Below are 24,099 nucleotides of genomic sequence, written 5' to 3'. Positions count from 1 at the left end.
TTATGCACCAATTTTAGAGCCTGACCTTCACCCATGCAGGGATGCTCCTGTCATCATTCTAGTTTTCTGCAGGGTGGCATGGGAAGTTAATTAAACAATTGGCTTAAACTCCATTTTTAAGCAGAATTGGAAGGCTAGGAGCCTTGTGATGTTAGTTTGGAGAAAACATCACCTATCCCCACAAAGGGGGACTGAGCTCTCAATGTACGGGGCACCAGTTTGATCCCTGGTCAGGGAACTAAGATCCTGCGTCCTACATGGATGTTGCAGCCAAAACCAAACCAACCAACCAAAAAATCAACCCAGATCCTTAAATCCTTATTCTGCATAACATGCTTCAATGCTGGCCACACTCACACTGGCCTTTCTACTGCCTCTGTACACCGTTGACTCTGACTTCACAGCCCACTAAAACCTGCAAGTTATTTTTATGCCCTAGACTGTTCTCTGATCTTGTAATCTGCGCTCTTGTTCTGGGGCCCAAGTGTGGGCCTGAGGTTTCACCCTTAACCACAAAGCGTTATAATCATGAACTGATTGACCTGCACCATGAAGAAACCCATGGTATCACAGTGTGTTTGATTGTGGGCTTTGGCTGTATTATCTTTAATGATTCCAGCTTTTGTCCTTTGACTCCAGGCTTTTTCCACTCACTTTTGTCTTCACTATTAATAGCCCACAGTCTTTTAACTCATAAATAACTTTCATCTCATTAGAGAGCTGAAAGTCTGACATTTTTATCACAAGGTATCTTCAGACTTATTTGTGATCAAATAGAAATGACTTCATTAAGTGCTCTGCCAGGCTGATTGATCAGAAACAGCCAGTTTTTGAACTTTGTACGGCATCTATTAGAAGCGTAATTTAGCACTTGAATATAAATTTTTATATTTTTGTCATTTTAAAGAGGGCAGAGTACATACTTTAGAGAAAAGCATTTTTTCTAGCTACTTAGCAGCAGCATGTGGCGAAGCAGCTAAGTCAAATGACGACACGTACAGCAAGCATCATTAATTTCCACCCCTCTTGTTCACCATGGAAGACATTTCAATACCTCAGTGACTTGGCTGACAAGGGCTATTATGTAAACATTTCACGTAGACTGCCCCCTCTAATGTTTTCAAGGATTCAAACATGCTTTCCTGTCTTTTGTCATTCATTAAAGGGAGAATAAATATTTATTTTAGGAGTATCTTTAAACACAGGATTTCCCTCTAAAATAACACATACATTAATAAAAGAAAAAAAAAACAGTTATCAATCTGGAATTATCACTGGAGCCAATGTTTCACCCTAAATAATTTTTAGAAGAATGCCTTTACTTTCAGTTTGATAACAACTAACTCACTTGGAAGCTAATTTAATTATGATGTAATTAGCTTACCAAAGGAGAAAAGAAGACAAAATAGATATCTTTGCAATTGGTATTTTGTAACGAACAAAGTGAGTGAGTAAATTGCATACATTTATTGTGCTGGCCAAAGCAGTCCCTGTGTCTGTGGGTTAGACCTGGATTCTCCTCCTTTCCCACTGCTTTTTAGCAGTTTTCTACAAGGTTGGCTATGGGTGTTTCCCCTTGAAAATCTATCCTGAAGCTTTGAGCTGGCCCTAAACTTTAACCTTTAGTGGCTGACATTTGCCATTGAAGTTTAATTGGCATTTACCACTTTAGCTGAAGGATACTGAGGACTGTCAGATTACTGTTAAAGCCCAATGGTATACAATTCATCAGTACCCACATGAAGAGGGATCTAGAGCTTTTGCTAAATACCCTCGAGTTCAGCTACCTATGGGAAGGTTTCCTAGGCATATTCTGCCTCACAGTGAGGGGTGGGCTTAAGGCTTCCCAGGTGGCACTAATGGTGAAGAACTCACCTGTCAAAGCAGGAGACATAAGAGATGTGGGTTTGATCCCTGGGTTGGGAAGATCCCCTGGAGGAGGGCATGGCAACCTACTCCAGTATTCTCGCCTGGAGAATCTGGTCAGAGGAGCCTGGCTGGCGATGGTCCATAGGATCACAGCGTCAGACATGACTGAAATGACTTAGCAGCAGCAGAAGCAGTGAGGGGTGGGTGGGGAGACACTGGAGACAGGTCACATTCATCCTTAACCCAAAGGGCTAGAACCACTGACCTGTGCTGGACAGCGGGATGAGGGGGCTCAGAAGGGGCTGCATGTAGTAACTCGTTCTTCTTGAGCGATCTCAATAGGCCTGAAGAACTTTCTCAAGGAGATTCCTTGGGCAGGCTCTGCAGTAACTCAGCTTCAATAGAAGCTCAACAGGGTTCCTTTTGTAAACTGCTGTCTTTTGGAAGCACTGCTTTGAGTCTTATAGCCACCAGAGCACCACTCAGGTAAGCAGGAAATTTGGAAAGCCGCTAATGGCCACTGCTGTCAAAAACTTTGTGTGGAAATCCTCTGCGGAGATCCTGTGATGAACAAGACCTCACTGTCTGGGCCGCCCTGCTGTGGGTCTCCTCGAGTATCAGAGAGGACGGGACAGATCAATGGGATATTTTAGAATCTCCTCACCAGGAAGAGAAAGGAACAGTTTTCCATCAGGACAGGGATGCGGTAGGAAACCCCAGTGGTACCCAGTTTAGGACAGATACCTTGAATTATTTCACCCAGCTGAAATAATTTTACCCAGTAGATTCTTATTTGAGGACATTGCCTGAGTAGCAGTGAGATTCTGGACATGCATTTCCCCTATTTACCACCTTCTCATATAGATGGGGGCCTCCCAGGTGGCGCTAGTGGTAAAGAATCCGCCTGTTAATGCAAGAGATGAAAGAGATGAGGGCTAGATCCCTGGGTCGGGAAGATCCCCTGGAAGAGAGCACGGCCACCCACTCAAGTATTCTTGTCTGGAGACTCCCAGGGACAGAGGAGCCTGGCGGGCTGTAGTCCTTAGGATCGCAAAGAGTTGGACATGACTGAAGCAATTTAGCACAGTACACAGCATACAGACAGACCAGTATCCTCTGTCTCTTCTTCTAGGGTTTGAGATAACACACAGCTTATTCTTACGAGAAAAATCTGAGAGCAGATCCCTAACCAACACTCCCTTGGGGCTTCCAGACACCATCCCTCCCCATGCTTTGGAGACAGTGTCTGGCTCTGCTTGCCTGACAAAGACCAGCAGGGGGTAGCGGAGGGTGGGAGAGCACCCTCCTTCCCAAGCATCTCAAGCAGCAGCCTTTTAGGGACAAGACACACCAAATGTCAGTTCACTTAGAGTAAGCATTAAGGTCACGTAAAGTGAAATAAATCGCCATGCCTTCTATTTCTGAGACAAGCAGGGCCTAGTCTTGTGCAGTGAAAAGGCCTTATTGTAAAAGCCTTCACTCTGTACTGCTCACCCAGTGGGGTTGATTGAGAAAAAGAAATGTGCTTTCAGGAAGCAGAACTGAGAGCTCATTTCTTCCCTTCACACCTACAATGGTTTTCACTGCTCTCCACAGTTAGGTATAAAACTAGGACCATGGACTGAGCTAAATAAGTAAGCAATGTGGAAGGCACTAGCAGGGTTTCCCCAGTGGCTCAGTGGTGAAGAATCTGCCTGCCAATCCAGGAGATGCAGGTTCGATCCCTAGATTGGGAAGATCTCCTGGAGAAAGAAATGGCAACCCACTTCAGTATTCTTGCCTAGGAAATCCCAAGGACAGAGGAGCCTGGCGGGCTACAGTCCATGGGTTGCGAGAGAGTCAGACATGACTTAGTGACTAAACAATACCACCACTAGGCTCAAAAGTCCTGGAACAGGATGACATGTATGTATGTAGGCATGCAAGTATATATTCTTACCCCAATGCCTCCTGGGCCTTGAACGTGTTCACAAGCTATTGGTGATGAAGTTCAGAGTGATGTCTTTAAGGTTGGGGTGGTGTGGCAATGGCAGTGACGCTAAGCCCTTCTAAGTAGACCCCATCCTTGTGGAACCATCCTGATCATTTCCTAGGCCTTGTTGCCAGCCCTTCTGTCTCCAATCTTGGAATTTCAGGGTCCCCCTGCTCTTGCCTTGCTTGTGACTTCACATACTGTTGACGCTACTTTTCCTCTATGCTTGTAGCACTCAGTTCAGTTCAGCTGCTCAGTCATGTCCGACTCCTTGTGACCCCATGGACTGCAACATGCCAAGCTTCCCTGTCCATCACCAATTCCTAGAGCTCACTCAAACTCATGTCCATTCGTGTTGGTGATGCCATCCAACCATCTCATCCTCTGTTGTCCCCTTCTCCTCCCGCCTTCAATCTTTCCTAGCATCAGGGTCTTTTCCAAAGAGTCGGTTCTTCCATGAGGTGGCCAAAGCATTGGCGTTTCAGCTTCAGCATCAGTCCTTCCAATGAATATTCAGGACTGCTTTCCTTTAGGATGGACTGGTTGGACCTCCTTGCAGTCCAGGGGACTCTTAGTGCTTGTAGCCCTGGCACCGTTGAAATTCTTCTCCAGTGTCTGACCTCGACTGTGTCCAGAATTTGGCTTCACTACTCTTTTCTTTTTGCAGCCAACAGTCCAGAGACTTACTCTGCTGGGGCACAAGTTTAGACTTTGTTTTCCATGTTGTCATTTATCTGGGTTTTGTTTAGTAGCTATAGGCATTCCACTTCAGTTTCTTCAAATGCCCGTAGGGAGCCCGTGGGCATCGATTTGGATGCCTTTAGTCTACTTTGTGAATTCCTTAAGGTTCATCTATTTGAATATTCTTCATCACCAGCATCTCTGGTTTGATTCTTTGCCTCGACTATGAATTTTCATTTTATCCTTTGACTTGGGTTTCTGGCCTTGATCTTGATGCTGGGTCTCCTTCCTTTGGGGCATCCAGTCCCACCCACTATCCAAACACTGCCTCCTCTGCTAAGAAGCACCTGTCTCCCAGGTCCTGTCTTTGTCCTTAGGACACCTGTCCTGGCAGGGTCTTGTTTGCCTGACTTTCATCAGCTGCCTGTGTGATTTGGAGGAGGGATGCAGTGCCGGAGAATGCCTGGACAACGGTCTGATGAAAGGCCTTTGCTGTCACCCTTTCTGCTCGAGTCCTCTGTGCCACCTTGAGCTGCTGGTCCATCATAAGGCAGAGCAACAGAGCAGCCTCGGGGTCCTTTCTTTCTTGCTTCCCTTTCTACGTAGGGAACAGAAGACATACCTTCTTCCTGTACACAAGGAGGTCCTTAAAATGTTGACCCTGCAACTGACATCCTATGAGCCATCTACTATGGGCAAGGAAGGCACTGGGACAGGATAGTGAATGTGAGAGACCCTGCCCTAGCAGAGCCCCAGTGAGAGAGGATTCCATCTTCAGCAACTACCCACCCCTCCCACTTCTGGCCAAATAATAATATTTCAACTTCCTAATGACACATTGTAAAAATACCCTCAGCTTGCTACTAACATTTTATCCGTATCGCTACCTACCAGGTCCCAAGTAGGAGAAGGCTCCATTTCCAATTAACTAAAAGAAATGTATAACTCCCTCATGATACCTTGTCTTTTACCCACAGTTTGCTACTAACATTTTCAATGCATGTTTTTTAATTTTGTTGTTCATCTTCACAACTAAACACATGGTTTCCTGGCTTACGTCCAATGACTTCTGATACTCATGTTACTCTGCTTTCAGCATGCCTCATAAAGTCTTCTATTTTCTCAAGTATAACATGTGCTTATAAGACCCTTACTGCTTAGTATTTTTGTTCTTTTGGTTTCCCAGTTTTTATTAAGCCAATAAGGGCAAGATACAATGAAATCCTCAAATAATGGTACAAACACTGCTGTACAAACTGTGTAGCTGGCTGGCATTTGATGTTCAAAAGGCAGTTTAGAGGGGTCAGTATTTAATGTACCAAAGTGAAGGTTATTCAAAAGCTGAATGTACGAAAAATACAGGACAGCTTGCATCTTGACTGCCTCTTGTCTGACCATTATGGCTTTCATAATCGGCACGATTTTTGGCAAAAAAGATTTCCAGCTGTTTCGAGTCACAGATGTATCCTTTTCTGCGCTGTTCTAAAAATATGTAGAGGCTGTTTCCTTAAGTTTTAAATCAGAATTCTCTTGATAGTTTTGCTTTGATTTGGCATCTCTTGGCTCAGGACTATTTGAAAGAGTGAATTGGATGCTAACTGACCCTGGAAGACATTCCTGGAGCCAAAAAGTTATTCAGCCCTTGCCATCTCTTCCATTCCATTTATTATTTCACAATGTGTGCGCTCCGTCCTGGACGTTCACGAAGAGCACAATGTGCCTGCCTGTTCACATACTGTGCAGGGCGCTCCCCTCATGCCCGGGTTATTGGATTGAACACAACAATGCATGTCAGGGGTCTAGCATGGTGCTGGCTTCTTAACTGGCCTGCAACGAGTCAGAAGTAACAGTGCTGATAATAACAAAGCCCGTGGAGGACTAATTAAAAAATAAGTGCTAATGGCCAATAAACATACAGAAGTGTGAGATACTCAACATTTTGATGAGTCAGGGGGATGTGAATTAAAACAGTAATAGCTTTGTCTACAAGACCAGCAACAGTAAATAAAAGACAGGAACTTAGAGCAGTGGTGAGGAAGAAGGGAGAAGGGCATCACCTGTGGTTGGCTGGTGTATGAATGTGTGTAATATGTGGGAAGCAACTTGCTAATGCCTATTACAATTGAAGAAGATACACACAGTGACTCACTAGTACTGCTTTTGGGAATCTACTATAAATAAATGATAACAGAGCTATGTAGGCTTACTTGTGTGTGTGTGTGTGTATGTATATATCATATACTTGTCGATGTTTAGCACATAATTGTTTATAACAACAGCACAAAAACTGAAAACAAGCAAAAAACAATCAGGGAATGTTTGAATAAAGTATGGACCTTCCATTGAATGGAATACTAATCAGCTATTAAAAATAATGAGGTAGGTTTACTTAATAATAATCTATTAAGTAAAATAAGAAAATTGTGAGGACTAATAAGTTTCTGTTTCTCCAAGAAATGTCTGGGTATACAGATGGATAGACAGCTGCATTTGCATTACGTTTAAGGAAAAGCTGGGAAGGATATAATACACTAATCCATTAAGGTTCGTTACCACTTCTGGGGTTTAGAAGGTAGGATGGGAAAGAAGAGAAGTTCTTTTCTTTTTTTTTTTAAATATATACAAAGTGGTGGGATTGTGTTTCTTTCCTTTTTGTTTTTCACCATTAATTAAACAACACCCAAGGAAGGAAAGGAGGAGGAGAATGACAGGCCAGACAGACTAGCATAAGCTGTCTTCCTATCTCTAGAGCTCAGGACAGTATTCCGACACAGTAGATGCTGAGTAAGTATGGAGTTGAAATATTGATTCAAGCAGGAAAACAACATTAAAAAGAGGTTATTACCCTATTTACTTAAAAAAAATGCCCATAATTCGTGCCGCAAAGGAAAGAGGCCTGCGCTCAAGGCTGCCGGGAGTGAGGCCAGGACAGGACTGGGCACAGCTTGTTCTGTGCTCTGCTAGGAGGTTCACGGGGGGTCTCACCATATGTTGGATGGGGGCTGCTCAGAGTCCAGATGTGGGAGCTATCAAGAAAAGCCCAGCTGTGAAATTATCCTCAGAGTTGAAAGCCCTGAAGCCAAAAGCTCCCTGGTGTCTGCCAAAAAGTTAAGAAATTGCAAAACGCACATAACTACAAACTGAAGAGAAACCAAATGCTCTCCCTCCTAGTCGTTATCAAATGATGTTCCAGCTCACAAGATGAGGTAGAACAAGAGATTGTACTAAACTTTTTTCCTTTTTAACCAGTGAAATGTCTGTGTTTCTAACTTCATGGATGCTAACTTAGAAATGATGTGGTCTCATACAATTCCAGTCCTCTCTTGAAGGATTTCACCAAGCAATGAGGCTCTGAGACTCAGATTCAAGTGTTTGTGGGTTTTTAAACAACCTTTAACATCTAAGTCCTTGTCTCCTCCTGGCCATCGTTAAGTTTATTTGGATGAACAAATTTGAACGCCTGAGAAAATACTTTAGCTTAGAAGGACACGACAAACTGTGTTGGAAATAATAGGGGCAAGTTGGAAGTGGGACCACAGTAGGGATGTGAGGCGGGGGCAGGGAAAAGGAAGACACATTTTTAAGGCAGCCATGGGCCATGCAAAGAGAGCTGAGCCCAAGGATACCAGTCTGCCATGGAGAGAACTTCTGTGTTTCTGAGGAAAAGAGCTGAGAGGCTGAGGCAGCTGGGTGAGACACTTAAGGCTGTGTGGTGGGCTCTGGCATGAAGCCCCCATGTGCCCAGATGGCAGACTCTAAGAGAAGAGGTGAGAGAATTGTTGGTCTGTGGGCTGGAGGGAAGCCCTGTAGAGGAGAGGGCTTGGCTAATGAAATGAAGAGAGGAATATGTTTGATCCTGGATGGACTTGACTCTTTTTAAAAACACTGTTCTGAGCTCTGCATTGAATACTGATGTAATAAAGCATATCTAAGGCATGAGCTGACTGCAAAATCATCCACTTCTGGATGTCCCGTTTGCTTCTAGTTTTTCACTATTAACTACCCATGTGGTGAATTTTTGTGCACGATGATGCTCTTCCTGTATCGAGGACAATTTCCTAAGAATAGATTCTGAGAACTGGAACAACTGGGTCAAAGGATCTGAACATTTTTATGTGTCTTAATACACAGTGGAAAGCATCTGGGAAGCCAAATTGCTTTCCAAAGGGTTGATTGAACTCAATCACTTTTATTTTAAACAAGATTTTATGGGTGATTATGCAGGGCTTTTAATGAGATGTTTGGATAAGAAATGATGGTACAAAAACTGACATTTATTCTGTGCTAATCATAGCCTTTCTATCCACTGTCTTCTTTAATCTTCACAATAACCCTGAGAGGCAGACATTATTATCCCTATTTGGCAGATGAGGAGACAGGTTCAGAGAGACTGAATACTCTTCCAAGACCATGTGGTTAACTTTGGTGACAGAGCCACTGTTTGAACACAGGCCTGTCTGACTTCTGGGCAGAGCCCAGAAGCTTAGTGCCTGAAGCTTCCCTCCAAATCATGCTGCCTCCACTGGTTTCAAGAACACAATCCAAGAACAATGAAGCACCTGATGTATTCTGGGCCCCGAAGATCTATGAAGCCATAAACAGATTCTTTACAGATAGATAATACTCTTGTTGACAATATTTATTTCAGAAGAAATGTATTTTATTTCACAGTGAAATGAGTTTATTTTCACAGTGAACTCACAGATAAAGAGTTCCTTATGATCATATTCTATTTCCATCACAGTTACCTTAATTCAGACCCTTGTTGCCTTGCCCTGAACCACAAAATTAGCTGCAAAGTGTACCCTTTACCTGCAACTTCTCCACCATCCAAGATGGAAACGGGAAGATTGTCTTGAACTGTATGCCAAAATTCACCTTCCAAAAATGTGGGTTTTGATCATATTGTTGTTGTTTAATCGCTAAGTCGTGTCTGATTCTTTGCGACCCCATGGACTGTAGCCCTCCAGGCTCCTCTGTCCAGGGGATTCTCCAGGCAAGAATACTGGACTGGGTTACCATTTCCTCCTCCAGAGGATCTTCCTGACCCAGGGATTGAACCCACGTCTCCTGCATGACAGGTTGATTCTTTACCATTGAGCCACCTGGGAAGCCCTTTGATCGTATTGTTCCTCATGATTATAATCATCTTGAAACCTTCACTGGCTCCCTTTGTCAATAGGGTCAAATATAAGAAATGTGGCTGCTGAAGTCTTCTGGATCTAACCTGACTGCCCCACCAATAATCCCTGAGTCATATCCCAGGTTTGCTGCAGGATGGAGTGTGTGACAGTGTCTAAGCTTCTAAGGGTTGACTAGAGTAAAACACCCTATCCAAGGGTAACCGAAGAGGAAAGAACCAATGGGGTGGGTTAGACAATAAGGGGCTGTATTGTCTACCTAGTGGTTAGGGATCAGGCTCCGGGGTCAGACAGCTTGGGATTCAAATTCTGACTCTACCATTTACGAGCGATGCAACGCTGGACCTTCTCATGTTAAGCACCCATATGCCCACAAAGGCCCACATGAGTGTTAGCTTGGATTCTATAGGCTTGAGTTGGAATTGAGAAATGAACCTCTGAGGTCAAACATTAGAATCAAGTTCTCAGGGTCTGAGTAGGGGTGGAAATGGAAGCAAGGTTAGGAGTCTAGCTGAGTTGGGATGGCAAAGGGCAGGGAGGCAGTGAGAGGGAGAGGGTGATGGGCAAAAGACATGGCCAGGATTGGAGCTTGTTTTTCGGTTAGAGCATGTGGCATAGGTATGTAGGGCTTGTTTAAAGGCATAGGGTCAGAACAAATATCATTCACAACTTCTCACTACATCTATGCTCTGCTCTTCCTACCGGCCCCCACCCCCAACTTTCCCTGAATACCCCATTGCCTATCTGTCCATCCATTGTTATATAACTTATCATTCCTGGAATGTCTCCCTCCATCCCCCAATCTACCAGACCAATCCCATCTGTCCTCCAAGACCTAGAAGAAAACTCTAGTATTCTCCACAGCCTTGCTAAAGCCTCATTCTACCCTTCCCCCACCAGCTAGAGCCCAACCCTCCCTGGTTCATATTCTTCTGGCAAGGATTCTTTTCACAATTCACTTGGCAATTAATCACATACTGTCTTGTGATGTGCTTACTGTTGTTGGCTTAAACAGATAAAAATATCTTCTATGCCTGTTTAACTTGTCACATGTGTCTGGCTTGACTTTCTGAAGGGGAGTCCAAAGAACAAGCCAGAAATCACTAAATAGGGGAGAGCTCCTTGAAGAAAGAAGTAATAATAACAATCAGAGAGAAAGAATACACTTTTCAAACTCATTTTTCATGTATTATTTCATTTGATCCTCATACAACCTGGAGAGGTACATATTCTTATTAGGATTTATTCCCCAGCTTAATAATCTTTGTTGACTATCAGATCAAGTGCAACATCCGGCACTGAAAACTCCCCGGTCTTCCTGCTGTCATGTCAGATCAATTGGACTGGTATAAAAAAATAAGAATGCTTTGCCATGTGAACCTTAGCTCCTAACTAAGGAAGTGGTTTGATAAGAAAGTGCGTTGATCAGTCCAAGTCCAAATGTGGATCAGCAGAGACCACAGAACCACTACAAAAACAGAGATATGGGTTGAGGGAGGCCCAGGATGGCTCTTCCTGGCTGGCCTTGGCCAAGGGCTTGTCCAGTGCCCTGTTTTGGAGAGACTGACATTTAATCCATACTGTATGCTGTTTGTGGTGACTGTATACATTTTAATCTCTTTGGTAAACTGAATATAATTCATTCTGCCTTATAGTTTCAGGTTTTGCCAATACCATTGCTGTTGTTACCCTCTCTGTTGTAAGGGCTGTTAAATTCCTCACTGACTGGTCAGAATCCTGATGTCTGTGATGGGCAGGTCACAAAACACATCTCTTTACAGATGAGTCTATACAGAACATGCTCCTGTTTGTAGCGCCCACCGCCGAAACACACACACGCTTCCACAGGCATTGTTCTAGGAAGGCGGTATCCATTAGCATGACTACCATGACACCATCACCAGTGAAATATCACCCAAGGAAGAATGAACGGGATTCATGAAAACCAAAGCTCTAAGCACTGCAGACAGTTAAATCAGAAGCAGCAGAAGGCTAGATTCAAACCCAGAATTGAACTCTGAACAAGCCCCTGATCTGCTGTAAGATGGTTGTAAGATTCCATAGGTAAATTATGAGATCAGCCAAGTCTGCCTGAGAAATACTCTTTAAGAGAAAGAGGTGGTGGCACAGAACTTGCCCAACTGAGAGCCAAGGGAGCAAAAACAGTTCATACAGATGCTGGATGATAAAGGCTGATATTCCATGAGCAAAACTGACAGCTTAACTCTGCAATCAATAGCAAGGAACAATGGCAACAGTATCTAAGAGAAAATGATCAGTGACCAAGTGGGGGTTCCAGGTAGACCCTGTGACAAAGAGAGTGTGTGATACTATGTTTGCTTGATGGGAATAATTCAGTCAAAGTGTGTACTCTGCATTGGCATTACTCTTATGTCGAAGTGGGAATGCCTCAGGGCTAAGAGAATTGTGGGAGATTTGTGTGACCCTTCAAGGATTCCCTTTCTCACATATGGGAGCTGGCTGTGAATGGGGGTGGGATGGAGTGGGCTGGTGGAGGGTCTGGGCTCTCCCTGGTGTGCCCTTCTGCCGATTTGAGCATCTGGAACTCTTGTCTTCCATGGGCCTTGAGTGCTGGAGGATGGGTGGCCCTCTCAAAGATGAGTGACAAGATTGCAGCCATGTGCTGCATGGACCAGAGCTTGCAGAGACCCCAGAGGATGGCAGGACAAACAGGCCCATTGTTTTCTTATCTTGCCTGGCTGGCTCTCAGGATGTCCTGGGTAGAGAGCGGTCTTGGGGTGAGAGAGGTGCCAGCAGAGCAGGGCTGGTGTGTAACTCTGAGAGAATCACAGTAGTTTTGGGGAAAGCCCGCTCAGAGCCTGGGAACACAAAGGAATGGGCCGGTGCAGCTGTGGTTTGCACCATGACAGCCTTAACACACCTGTACTCACAAGATGATGTCACCCTACCTGGCTGGTGACAACCCTCACATTTCTCATGAGAGGAAGAAGCAATCCCTGGGCCTAGCTCTCAATCACTCAACCATTTGATGCTTCCAAGGTAATAGCAATTAATGATGATTGGAACAGTTATGAGTCATTAATCTATCAATTAATAAACCAATCTCTTGCCTCATTCCACAAAGGATCTGAGGCAGGGGTTATTAGTAACCTTTATCATGAACAGAGAAAACAATGATAGTATCAAAGGAGCCCGGACAAACGGTAATTGCAATCATGACTGTCATAGCTGTACACTGGGAGATCGATGCAAGTTCAATGACCATTTGGAGAAAGAATTTATGTTGATAGATCAGTGAGGAAAGAGGCTTGGAAGAGGGAATCTGTAAGTGAGTAGGGGTGACATAGGTGGAAGATTGCCAGGGATTAAGATGGGTTGACCCGACTGGGAAATGAAATCATTATTTTGTTGAGTGTTTCAGTTCTGGGCAACGGACTTAATGCTTCATGCAACACCATCTCATCTAATTCACCAATGAGCCTGCACACTCCCTGTTTACAGAGGTGGAAATGGAATCACCTCAAGAGCTGCAGAGCCACTGAATCGCCTTTGGAACTGTAAACAACTCCTTTTCATGGTATTGTCTTCTGTTGGATCTAATTTGTCTTGAGTTAAGGCTTAAGTACACTCTCTCTGACCTTCTGAGGGCAGCAGATACGTGGTTTCAGAGCCACAAAAGTTACACAGATTCCACCCAAGACCTCATGTGGCGAAATCAAGGACATTGCCTATCCCATTTGTAGAGCGTGTCATCTTCTGTAAGCATCAATTACATTCATTACTGTGTTTGATCCACACAATGAACTGTGAGCAGGTAAATATTATTATGATCCCTGTGTATAGTTGAGGACTCTGAGAATCAGAGTGTTCAAGTTCCCCAAACCAGTAAGTGGCGAAAAGAGGCTAACAGTTGAAATCCCAACTCCACAACTTGGCAACTGGGTGACCTTGGGTGCTTTACTTACCCTCTCTGAGCCAGTTTTCCCATCTGTAGGGGAGATAATAAACCACTGCTCACAGGACTGTTATAGGGATTAATGCCTTACCCAGAACTTAGTAGATGTCTAATAAATTCATTCAATAGTCATTCAATAGTCTAATAAATGTTCATTCCTTCTCACTACCCTTCTTTTAACTCTAAAGTTAGAGGACTGGGACAGAGCAACCACTAACTATGATACTCAGGATAATAAGAGAGAAAACTTACTGGCTCTAATTAGATCTTAAAAACATTTCAACGATGGTGTCATATTAACCAGACATTGTGTCTGCTAGCAATACTTAACAGTTCAAGTGAGATTTTTTTGTGCAGTAAAGGGTCTATACCTGTAATTGCACAGAAAGCTGTGTTCCACGAACATTGCTAAGCAGGAGAGGGGAAAAATAGCTCTTCTTCGGCTCCTTCTGCAAGGAATACTGAGACGATCTAATTAGCATGCCTGGTGTCTCCAAAATTGAATTCAACCTAAGAGTATGCTATTAAAGGCTCCCACATTAGACAGGAAAGTAATTTGAAATGACTGAGCTATCTGCACAAACACCTTAATGTTACTCTAATGGGCCCAGAAAAAGGATGACATCAAATATAGTTAAAAGGAATTTAAGTTTAATTGCTGCCTAATAAAATTATTAGTACATTTTCCTAACCATTAAGCCATTTCACAGTCATGGATTAGAGTTTGCAATTTGATAAATGATATCAAGCATACCTTGCTGCCATAGGTCCTTGTTTATTTTGTCATGATCTTCCTGTGCTGAAATGTTAGTTTGGATGATGACTAATTGCTGGTCTCTCCCCTCTTGGACTTGTTTGTGGACTTGGCCCTTGCCAAGAGGAGCCAAAGGACACAAAGTTTTACTCCCCACTTGGCATCTGAAATGACACCTTCAAGATGAAGCCCTTTCTACTCTTTAGTGAGCGGTACCTCTTCTAAGAGCCCTGGAGTGTGTTGACCTGGTGGGTCACTGATAGTCTAGATGACACCTTTGTGAAAAGTAGGAAAGAAGTTCCCTATGGGTGGTCAAATTAGAAAAAGGAAGCCCTTTGGGGACACTCAGCTTGACAAGCAGAGAGGAGACTGGATTTTAGCCCCCATTTCTACCCTCAGTTGGGTGCTTGTGCACAGCGCACACACTGCACAACTGCGCATGTCAGAGCAGAAAAACGAGGCCCTTGACACTGAAGGCTTCCAAGCAGAAGTCGGTGACTGACTACTAAGAATGCAAAGCAGTGGTTTCTAGCACTGAATGAACACTTGGACTGAGTGACCAGTGTTTAGAGGTTATACCTAATGTCTGATTAGCGTTGATCATGTATAAGGATGAAGAGGCGGGGATTAGAATTTGGGCCTCGCATTCTGAAGTCCTTTCTGATTTAGTCTTGCTGAGCTGTCTTCTACATTTCCCTGTGGGAAGATTTTTGGCTTGAAAGTGAGTAAGCTTCCCCTCACACATGCCTACTTAAATGTGATTTTAAAGGATTAGTGAACTTGGAATGTGAATGAATAACTATCGCAAACAACAGTGTATGGAAATAAGGGACAGACAACAAGGGGAATAGAAAAGGGAGACAGGAGAGCAAGTATGGGAGTCAAAGCAGAACACAGATGTTTCTAGACCCTTTCAGAGACCCACAGCAACTAACAAAGCACTATTTTTTAGCGTTCATTGTCGGCTCATGGATAGAAGCACTCCATTTCCCAGATGTCTCTTGAAAGTTCTAATTTTATCCTGTTCAACACACCATTGCCCTTCTGTTTGAAAGCAAGCAATTTTGTGGATTAAAGACCTAAATATAAGACCAGATATGAGAAACCTGCTAGAGGAAAACACAGGCAGGGCACTCTTTGACAAAAATCACAGCAGTATTTTTTGGATCCATCTCCTAAAGCAAAGGGAATAAAAGCAAAAATAAACAAATAGGACCTAATTAAACTTAAAAGGTTTTGCTCAGCAAAGGAAACCATCCACAAAATGAAAAGATAACCTACTGAGTGGAAGAAAATATTTGCAAATGATAATAACCTATCGGGGGCTAATATCCAACATATGTAAACAGCTTATATAACTCAACATCAAAAACCAGGTAACCTGATTTAAAAACGGGCAGAAGAACTGAATATACATTTTCCCAAAAAGGACAAGCACATAGCCAACAGACACATGGAAAGACGCTTAACATCGCTAGTCATGAGGGAAATGCCAATCAAAACCACCAAGAGATGCCACCCTACATCTGTCAGAATGCCTCTCATCAAAAAGACCAGAAATAATGAACGTTGGTGAGGATGAGGAGAAAAAGGAACATTTTTACGCTGTTGGTGGGAATGTAAATTGGTATAGCCACTGTGGAAAAGAGTATAGAGGTTTGTCCAAAAAACTAAATATAGAACTACTACATGATTCAGCAATTCTACTTCTGGGTATATATCCAAAAAAATACAAAAACAGTAATTTGAAAAGATATATGTACTCCAATGTTTATGTTGGGCTTCCCAGATGGCTCAGTGGTAAAGAATCCGCCTACCAATGCAGGAGACACAAGAGAAATGGGTTCGATCCTGGGTCAGGAAGATCCCTTGGAGTAGGAATTGGCAACCCACTCCAGTATTCCTGCCTGGAAACTTCCATGGACCTAGGAGCCTGGCAGGCTACAGTTCATGGGATTGCAGAGAGTTGGACACGACTGAGCCACTAGGCACACATGTTTACAGCAGCATTATTTACAATAGCCCTGATATGGAAACAACTGTTCATCAACAGGTGAATGGGCAAAGAAGATGTATGTATGTAAAGAAGATGAACATATGCATGTATAATGCTACGTGAAATAAGTCAGACAGAAGGACAAATACTGTATGATGTCATTTATATATGGAATCTAAAGACTACAACAAACTGGTGACTATAACTAAAAAGAAGCAGATGCTCAGATATAGGGAACAGACTAGTGGTTACCAGTGGGAAGAGGAAAGTGGGAGGGGTAATATAGTAGCAGGGGACTAACAGGAACCAACTATCAGATATAAAATAAGCTACAAGGATACCCTGTACCACATGGGGAATATAGACAACATTTTATAACTATACATGGAGCATAACCTTTAAACATTGTGAACCACTGTATTGTACACCTGTAACATAACATTGCACAGCAACTTATACTTCAATAAAATACATAAACAAGGGGAAACCATAAAATTAAGTACTTTTGCAAATGAATAAATCTAAATTTGATTTCATTTAAAACAATCTTATGAGTGTTATAAAGATATAGAAATGAGGAGGAAAATCCTTTGTCAGACAAGAAGTATCATTTTAGCAAACGCATTGCAATCAAGAGAGGGGAAGAGAGTTATCATGTACTGAACTCACCCAGTGCCAAGCAAGATTTAATTATTCTCATTGCAGAGGTTAGAAAACTGAAGCCAGTTAACTGGGGTCACTCAGCTCATACATGGAAGAGCTAGGTTTTGATCCCAGGTCTGTGTGACCACAGGCCCTTGGACATCTTCCATTCCACACTTATTTCCAGGGACAATCACTCATGTTCTAATCTGTTCTCATTTTCTCCATCCTGCCAACCCCCTGAGGTCTTATTCCCTGCTAGGCTTTCTACTCAACTTGCCATAAAACTTTTATAGGGGAGAAAGTTACAGCTTTCTGGCTGGAAAGGTGGTTGGAGGAAATGGATGGACCCTGCCTGCTGACTTCCTGCCATCAGGCAGTGGAACCTGCATTGTCAAAAAGGGCTCCCAGCTGTTTAACGCTGAGCTCCAAAAAGACTAACCCACTACAGAAGTAGAAATGACACGTACTCCATCTCTTTGTAGTGGAGAAACCATCTGGTGTAGCTCTCTTCCCATGTGCTAGTGGCCTTTATACTCAATTGTGTAGGGAATCTAGTGGAGAATTTTCTTAGATCTGAAATCAGCCTTTGGACAGAAACCATTTTTCTTCTGGAGTTCGTGTTTACAGGAGAGGTCATGACCCCAGTGATTTCCAGCTGATAGCTACCTGGGGACAGCACAGGGCCAGGTTTACTTCTGACAAGTGGTGCCTTGTCCAGGGCACATGGCTGGGGGGGGGCTTGAACTGAAGGGAAGTTTATTTCCTCATGAACGTTCATTGCCTGGCTCAAACCTAAATAAAGATGTACTTGTTTGTACATTTATTTATTCATTGATTCAAAATATGAACGAAGGCCTGATGTGCACCAAGTGCTGGGGGGGAGGCGGGGAATAAAGAAATCAAAGAAAATCAAGACACATGTTCTTTCTGCTTCTGAGGAGTTCACACAGTGGTGGGGGTGGGGAGGCACATGAGTGCCTCTCATTTGTTCATTCATTCAGTGAACACTTACTGTGTGTCAGCTCCTGGAGTTACAAAGATAAAGACATAGCCCCTGCCCTCAGGGTCTCTCAGTCTGTTAGGGTAGACATAGTGAAGGGTAGTAGGCATCAGTTTAGAGGCAAAATCAGGATGCTATGGGAGCTTGGGGGAGGAGTATCTATGTTAAGCAGGTGCTAAGAGGAGACTTCTTAGAGAAGGTGATATATTAGGGTTTGAAGGAATTGGCCAGATGAAAGGCATAGGGGAATGCACACTCCAGGTAGTTCAGTTCAGTTCAGTCGCTCAGTCATGTCCGACTCTTTGCGACCCCATGAATCGCAGCACGCCAGGCCTCCCTGTCCATCACCAACTCTCGGAGTTCACTCAGACTCATGTTCATCGAGTCAGTGATGCCATCCAGCCATCTCTTCCTCTGTTGTCCCCTTTTCCTCCTGCCCCCAATCCCTCCCAACATCAGAGTCTTTTCCAGTGAGTCAACTCTTCGAATGAGGTGGCCAAAGTACTGGAGTTTCAGTTTTAGCATCATTCCTTCCAAAGAAATCCCAGGGCTGATCTCCTTCAGAATGGACTGGTTGGATCTCCTTGCAGTCCAAAGGAACTGCAAAGGCAAAGATAAGAAAGGGGCTGGGGCAGAACATGAAATATCTTTGAAAGACACTCCAGAAGCCTAGTATTGCCAAAGCAGAGAGTGTGTGTCTGTGTGACGAGTATGGGCTTGGTGGTGAGGATGAAGGTAGAGAGGAAGACAGGGCTGATTACAAAGAATTATGTGTATCACGCTGATTAATTTCAGTTCATCTTTAAAACTTTGAAGAACTGGGGAGAAATTTTAAGTAAAAGATTTAGGATGATCAGTTTGTTCTGGTTTGCCCAGGACTGTCCTGAGTTTAAAACTCAAAGATCCACATCCTAGGAACCTCTTCAGTCCTGGGCAAACTAGGAAGGTTGATCACCTATAGGAGAAGGACAAGAAAGATCACCACGGAATCCTCATGGAGGTGCAATGAAGGGGGTAAGATGGGAGGGGGTAAGGTTGCATTAATTTCGTTCATGAAGAAACCATGTGTGGATCAAGACAGTTAGCAGTAAGGACCAAAAGGAGGGAATGAATCTGAAACAGGAAGTAGAGACAACGAAATTTAATCACATTTTCATTTGGGTAGGGGGAGGAGGAAAGAACAGAGTCTAATTTGAATCGCTATTCTCTGACTAGTTGATCGATTAGCATCAGGAGATTTTTTAAAAAATGTTACTGAATATGCAAAGAAAAGTAAATTATATCCATGATGCTCCTTCTATGACTAGGCAACATCCTGAGTGCTTTAAATAAAGTATTTCATTTAAATGCATAACAAGTATTACCTAGGAGAATGTTAAATCTCCTCCAGGGTACAGATGAGGAAACTGGGGCTCAGAGAGCCCAAGTACCTTCCTCAAAGTCACACAGCACTGGCATTCCCAGGGAGACATGTCTAATCTAAAGTCTCTGCTCTTTCAATCCCTACCTCCTTACCACCAACCACCAATTCCACTGCAGATCAGGGCAAGGCAGAGGAAGTGGCAACTGAGCTGAGCTTTGCTGGAAGAGGCTATTTATCCAAATAGAAAAGGAGAGAGAAGAAAACAGCTTGGGCTGTCTTTGGCTCTGTCTCTATGGGACAATAAAAAAACACTATGCATGTCAGAGTTCCTTTTATGCAGAACACATACTATGGCGAGATGCTATCTCATATCTGGACCAGCTCAATGCATTTTAATTGCCCAAGTAAAATAAACTGAATGATGCTTCCTTTCTATCTTCTGATCTGCTTGCAAACCCCAATGACTTGCCAAGAGTTCCCAATATAGAGCTAAGTTGTGGCATAATGGACTGAAAAACGATCTTTGTAAGTAAAGACCACCACACTTTGGGTTTTTTAATCTTCCTTTCAGGAAGTCTTTTGTTTCAGGACAATGAACTGGAGTGAAAGTGCTGTACTCCTGTAGACATAATTAAAATGGAAACAGCTTCCCTCTTCCTCAGCGATTCAAGTCATTGAAATTAATCATCATTGGGCCAGTCTAGCAGGCTGCCAGGAGAAGGCAATGGCACCCCACTCCAGTACTCTTGCCTGGAAAATCCCATGGACAGAGGAGCCTGGTAGGCTACAGTCCATGGGGTCGCTAAGAGTCGGACACGACTGAGCGACTTCACTTTGACTTTTCACTTTCATGCATTGGAGAAGGCAATGGCAACCCACTCCAGTGTTCTTGCCTGGAAAATCCTAGGGACGGTGGAGCCTGGTGGGCTGACGTCTATGGGGTTGCACAGAGTCGGACACGACTGAAGCGACTTAGCAGCAGCAGCAGCAGCAGCAGCAGCAGGCTGCCACGGTCTCTATAGGAAAAGCACCTCAAGGCGTCTGCTGCAGCAGCTGCAATTAAAATCTGTAGAGCAATGGGATAAAATGAACCAGACAATTGCCACAATCACAGAGGCACTGGAAAAAGAGGGGTATGTAATTAACAGATAACTTGAAATGAGGCTGGGGCTTCATGCAGATTGATACTTCAGTGCTTTTCTACGAGAACCATCTGATGGTGAAAAATTACTTTATCAGCTCCTGCTGTGACTTATTTAGGCATTTATTTTATATATATTACCGACTTGCAGATGATGGTTCAGTCAATAGAAAGATCAATAACCTCACATATGCAGATGACACCACTCCAATGGCAAAAAGCAAAGAGGAACTAAAGAGCCTCTTGATGAAGGTGAAAGAGGAGAGTGAAGAAGTTGGCTTAAAACTCAACTTTCAAAAACTAAGATCATGGCATCTGGTCCCATCACTTCATGGCAAATAGATGGGGAAAAAATGGAAACAGTGACAGAACTTTATTTTCTCAGGCTCCAAAATCACTACTGATGGTGACTGCAGCCATGAAATTAAAAGATGCTGCTCCTTGGAAGAAAAACTATGACAAACCTAGACAGTGAACTGAAAAGCAGAGACAACACTTTGCAGACAAAGGTCTGTCTAGTCAAAGCTATGGTTTTCCCAGTAGTCATGTATGGATGTGAGAGTTGGACCATGAAGAAGGCTGAGCGCCAAAGAACTGATGCTTTTGAACTGTGGTGCTGGAGAAGACCCTTGAGAGTCCTTTGGACTGCAAGGAAATCAAACCAGTCAGTCCCAAAGGATGTCAACCCTGAAGGGTTGTTCATTGGAACATTGGACTGATGCTGAAGCTCCAATATTTTTGCCACCTGATGCAAAAAGCCAACTCATTGGAAAAGGCCCTGATGCTAGGCAGGAGGAGAAGAGGGTGACAGAGGATGAGAGGGCTGGATGGCATCACCAACTCTATGAACATAGAGTTTGAGCAAACTCTGGGAGATATTGAAGACTGACGTGCTTCAGTCCATGGGGTTGCAAAGAGTTGGACACAACTGAATGAACAGCAACAACAAATTTCCTTGCAGAGTATCTAACAATTGAACCCAAGCAACAAAATAAACAGGCTTATTTCATGTTTTCCACCTGTGGGGTGGATATGAGGATTGCTTATAGGATGAGACCAAGTTTGTGTAGGGTTTTGTTTTGACTTCTAAACCCGCATTTAATAAAAAAATTTGTATACAGAAGACAGTAATCTATGAGAACAAAGTACTCTTCCCCAATTGCTTGAGACCAAAGTGTGTGTTTTAACACAATGTAGTCAAGAAAAAGTCAGAGACTCTTCCTTGTAAATATACTTCACATGACAGTTATCTTGAAAGGGAATAAGAAACAAGTATCTCAACCTCTGAAACACTTTTGGAATTCTTACCTATGTCAGGAATAGGTCTGACTGCATGTAACTTGGGCTTCCCAGGTGGTGCTAGTGGTAAAAAACCTGCCTGCCAATGTAGAAGATTTAAGAACACAGGTTCGATCCCTGGGTCAGAAAGATCCCCCGGAGAAGGGCATGGCAACCCACTTAAGTATTCTTGCCTGGAGAATCCCATGGAGAGATGAAGCCTGGCAGGCTAACCCTGTAGACTGTAGCCTGCCAGGCTTCATCTGAAGCAACTTTGCACACACGCATGCTATAACTTAGAGGCCTCAAATATCATAGCTTAAAACAAGAATAAAAGTTAATTTTTCTCTTACGTAAAATAAGTTTGTAGGTGGAGAGTCTGAGGGACAAAAAGGGACCAGCTCTCTCCTTTTAAATACTCTTTCAGGAAATTGCACACACTTTTTTTCCTGTTCATCTCATTGGTTAAACTTTAGTTTCAAGGCCCTGGCTGATGCAAGGGAAGCTGGGAAGTGTAATCTTTATTCTGGGTGGCCATGTATCCAGCTAACAATTGGTATTCTGATACTAAAAGGTGAGGGATGATAGACAATGGGTGACACATTTACTTGGTTTCTGTTTCTGTGTGGCGGCTTAAGTTTATCCATGAGCTTTGCCTGAGTTTTTGGCATTTCAGTACAGCAAGTCCTTTCTGGGTAACAGTTACTCCAATGAACAGATCTGTTTCCAGAGTTAATGGTTAGCAGTGGCTGCAGCTGTGATTCTCCTGCGCTGTCCACTCAATCCCATGGGTGCCAGGTAAAATGCTGACATTTTAACAAAGCTTTTCCAAAAGTCATGCTATTTAGCCCTAAAGAGTGATCATCAGGTTAGGCGCAAAGAGCTGGTTACGGCTGTTCTGTGTAGGGGGCAGAGTTCTCAGGAAATAGCTTCCTCCCAATGTGAAGGGCTTTAGAGTATAAGCTCCCCACCACTCCCATTAACAAGGGGGCATCTGTGCTGGGAAAAGGAGCCTTTGTGGATGTGGGCTGTTGCTAAGGGGGCAGAGGCACCTGGGGGTCCCATTTTCAGGATTAAATATGGAGGGTAACAGCTCAAGGAAATTTTGGCTCTCATCACAGTAAGGGCATGAAGAATGGTAGCTCAGGAACCAGAATTCAAATGTGTTGTTTCTGGAACTTCTGTCGTTTTTCTTTCTTTGTGAGTTTTTCTCTTACCCTATGTTACCATAGTGATCACAGTAAAATCCTCCAGTCACAAAGAGCTCACAAGGATGTCTTCAGGATCAATGAATAAAGAGGAAGCTCAGGATGACGGAATCCTGCACTTTGCCAGGTTCTGGTAGGAGAGAGAATTAAGAGGACTAGAGAAAAGAAAAGCATCAACTCCTGAATTCATCACCAACTCCCAAGTTCTGGGACAAGGGATGCAGTCAGTGTACGTAACAGTGTGGGTTCTGATGACCTGAACTTGAAGTCTGCATCTATCGTTACTATCTATAACCCTTTGGGCAAGTCATTTCATTCCTTTGAGTCTCATTTACCTCAAGTATGAAACAAGGATAATAGTACCACTTAATAGGGTTGTGAAGATTCAATGAAATGATCCACATAAAGTTATGAGAATCTGGCCCTTGGTAACACACATAAAGTTCACTGTCATTATTAAACTTAGGCGGTATTACAGGTTGCTGAAAAAGCCATTTTCAATCATTCTGAAATTGTGCCAATGCATGTGAGGGGTGGTGGCAAGGAAGGTGAGTTCAAAGAGACACAGATTCAACCTAAGCCTGAACAAAATGGGTTGTACTCATTAGCAGTACTGGAGAAACTTTCTTAACAATCTGCCACTCAAGCTCCTTGCAGGACTCAGCAATGCCTGCCATTCCCCTGCAGTGCTGACAGCCCACGGCATGCTGATGCTGCAGCTGCATGCTACGCTTGCGGCAGCACACACTCAATGCTCTTGCAGTAGAGCTGCATGTTGACTGAGAGGAAGTTGAGTTGGTTCCCAAACCTCATGTCACTTATTCTTATATATATATTTTGAAATTGATAAGAAATGAGTGAGAAAAGGAAGATGTTATTTTATGACTGTTTTGAAAGGCAAGTTGCTAAAAATACTGTATAATTAGGTGAAGGCAAGATAACTGCTAAATATTGGGAAAGGTTGTAAAAACTAGGGATTCTGCACTCAGATTGCTTTGCAAGTATCTTTAAATTATAGAGTCACTTTCATAAAGTCTAAACTGGAAATCAAGGCTGAGTTTTTGGAGTGATTTATCTTTGCAACTGAAGATTTAGATGACATGATTTAAGTTAA

The 24,099-nt window shown here is 43.3% G+C and overlaps 1 protein-coding gene across 3 annotated transcripts in view; it reads right to left on the bottom strand.

The window, feature by feature from the left end:
* SPON1 (spondin 1) overlaps positions 1 to 24,099 on the bottom strand; it is a 363,430-nt gene that overhangs the window by 87,008 nt on the left and 252,323 nt on the right. The gene's annotated exons all lie outside the window — the stretch shown is intronic.

Source organism: Bubalus bubalis, chromosome 16, assembly GCF_019923935.1.
Source record: "Bubalus bubalis isolate 160015118507 breed Murrah chromosome 16, NDDB_SH_1, whole genome shotgun sequence".
Lineage (NCBI taxonomy): Eukaryota > Metazoa > Chordata > Mammalia > Artiodactyla > Bovidae > Bubalus > Bubalus bubalis.
Note: the sequence above shows the minus strand (reverse complement) of the source record. Positions and strands in the feature narration are given on the sequence as shown.